The 2,921-nt window shown below is 33.3% G+C and overlaps 1 long non-coding RNA gene across 1 annotated transcript in view; it reads left to right on the plus strand.

Moving 5' to 3' along the window:
* LOC138142199 (uncharacterized) overlaps window positions 1–2,921 on the plus strand; it is a 14,538-nt gene that overhangs the window by 3,756 nt on the left and 7,861 nt on the right. The gene's annotated exons all lie outside the window — the stretch shown is intronic.

Here is a 2,921-nt window from a genome sequence, read left to right on the forward strand (position 1 = left end):
ATTTATTCAGCCATCGCAAATGTTGGGTAGTTAACATTTTTTTTTTTGCTATTATGAATAGTGTTGCTACAATATACAGCTCAGTCTTTTTGTATCTGTGTGGGGTATAAACCAACTAGTGGGGTTGCTGGGGACATGATCATAAATAAACAGGTATTTTTTTCTTGCAATTTCTTCCAAAATTGTTTTTAAATAGTTGGACCAATTTATAGTTCCATTAGCAGTATTCCTATTTTCTCATATCCCCAAATGATTTGTCCAAGGTCACACAGTTAGTAAGTGTTTAAAGTTGTTTTGATTTACATTTCTCTAATCAATAGTGATTTAGAGCATTTTTTCATATGCTTATAGATATCTTTAATTTCTTCCTCTGAAAACTGCCTGTTCATATCCTTTGACCATTTATCAACTGGAGAATGACTTGTATTCTTATAAATTTGACTCAGTTCTCTGTATTTTTTTAGAAATGAGATACTAGTTGCAAAAATTCTTTCCCAGTTTTCTTTTTCCCTCCTAATCTTGGTTACATTGACTTTATTTGTACAAAAATTTTTCAGTTTAATGTAATCAAAGTTATTCATTTTGCATTTCGTAATGCTCTCTATCTCTTGTTTGGTCATAGATTCTTTACTTCTCCATAAATCTGACAGGTAAACTTCCTTGCTCTCCCAGATTGCTTACCATATCAATCTTTACATCTAGATTGTGTACCCATTTAGACTTTATTTTGGTGTATGGTATAACATGTTGGTCTATGCCAAGTTTCTGCCATACTATTTCCCAGTTTTCCCAGCAGTTTTTGTCAAATAGTGAAAGGAACCAATATTATTAACAAACACTGGTGAAAAATAAATAAATGTTGGCAAAGAGATTAGAGCAATATATCCAAAAAATTATTCATTATGACTATTGAATTTAAACCTGAAATACAAGAATAGTTTTATATTAGGAAAACAAGTAGGATAATATAGCAATAATAGAACTGCAAAACAGCAAAACAGAACACAGTTTTAGCAATAGGAACAGAAAAAGCCTGAAAAATAACTGACATTTTACTATAGGATTTGTAAAGGACTTTTTATTACATGATCTAATTTAAGCCTCACAACAATATTGAAGTGAATTCTATGAGTATCCCCTCCTTTTCCCTTATCCTTCCCCTTCCCCAGAGCTGGAGAGAGTAACACACCACTTGGATGAGCTGGGAGTCACCAACTAAAATGATTTCAATAAGACAGAAGTCCACTAGGTCTTAACTATGTTCCCTGATTCTGAGTCTTAAGGTCCTTTGGCCCTCAAGACCACTCTACCTATATCTGACCTACATTTGTACCAGGACCTTTGAACCTTGCCCTTTACCTTAACATTGAACTCTTAGGACCTTTGGACCTTTCCACCTGTTCTGCAGCTGAATTCTCATATATACATATATATATATATATTTTTTTTTTCCACTTTACCTATTTCTATCCCCAGAGCTTAAGTATGCTTAAGCTTAAGAATGGAATATTCCATTCATTCTCACAGAATTTGTAAAAGGGGTCAGCGGCTTGGTCTAGATGGTTTCTAAAGTCTCTTCCATCTCCAGATTTATCATCCTAATAGGTGTGAGTAGTATTACCCCCATTTTATAATTGAAGAAACTAAAGGTCAGAAAGGTTAACTGACTTGTAATAGATTAACTTGAATCTTAAGTCCATCACTCTTCTTAGTATTCTTTGTAGTAGTTTCTTTAAAATACAGCAAAATACTCTAAAATATTCAGAAAAAAAAAAACAAAATTTAACACTCATTTATGCTAAAAACCACTAAAAAGCATAGGAATGAACAAATTTTTCCTTAATATGATCAAAAATATTTCTCTAAAACAGAGCTAAAGTCAAAGTTGTGTGTAATATAGAAATGCTATATGTTTTCTCAACACAGGGATAAAATAAGGATGCATACTGTCCCCATTATTATTTGACAATTTTGCAGAAATTAAAGATCTAATTAAGTAGATATCAATGTTCATTCTAATATAGCAAAAATGGTGACATTACCCAAGTTAGTCCACAGATCTAATGCTATACCAATCAAATAACCAAGCAGATACTTTATAGAATTAGACAAAAATAATAATTCTTCATATGGAAGAATTAAAAAGTCAAGAATATCTAGGGAAATAATGATAAGAGTAGGAAATAAAGGGAGTTGGCACTGTTAAATCTCAAATTATAAAGCTTTTAGCAATATTATCTGGTACTAGCTTTAAAAAACAGTGGAGTTGATCAATGATAGATTAAGTAACCAAAACTTAGGAGGAAAATATAGCTAACAGTACAGCATGACAAATCTAGGAACACAAAGTATTAGGGGAAGAATTCTATACTACAAGAACTGTGGGGGAAAAACAGATCACAATCTAGTGAAAATACATTTAGACTAGCTTCTTACCTCATATAAATAAATTACAATTGGATAATTGAGCTAAATAGAAAGAGTTATTATACAAACAGAAGATAATGGAAAGTTATGCCTCCAATGTAGGGGTGAGGAAAATGAATGTGTAACCAGCTGTAGCATAGAGTATGCCAAAATGGATGGCTTCATTTATGTAATGGGAATAATCAACTAGAGTACACTCCTATTCTACCCCCATCTTTGGGACCCACTTCTAGTGGGCTACTCATGAAGCAAGAGTGCTGAAAGAGTTGGTGCTTTGGGATGGCTGTTCTTTGTCAGATGAAAGTGGCAGGAAGTACGGTTCCATGAGGATTGTCCCTTTAGCCAAGAGGAATCACTCACTTAGTAGACTTTAAAGAAAGGGACAACTTTCAACTTATTTTTCTTTCTTTCTCTTCAGAGGTACCTCTCTCTCTCTCTCTCTCTCTCTCTCTCTCTCTCTCTCTCTCTCTCTCTCTCTCTCTCTCTCTCTCTCT

Source organism: Petaurus breviceps, unplaced genomic scaffold, assembly GCF_028583685.1.
Source record: "Petaurus breviceps papuanus isolate PSGF00001 unplaced genomic scaffold, PetGlider_PUasm1.0 90537, whole genome shotgun sequence".
In the NCBI taxonomy this organism is placed as follows: Eukaryota; Metazoa; Chordata; class Mammalia; order Diprotodontia; family Petauridae; genus Petaurus; species Petaurus breviceps.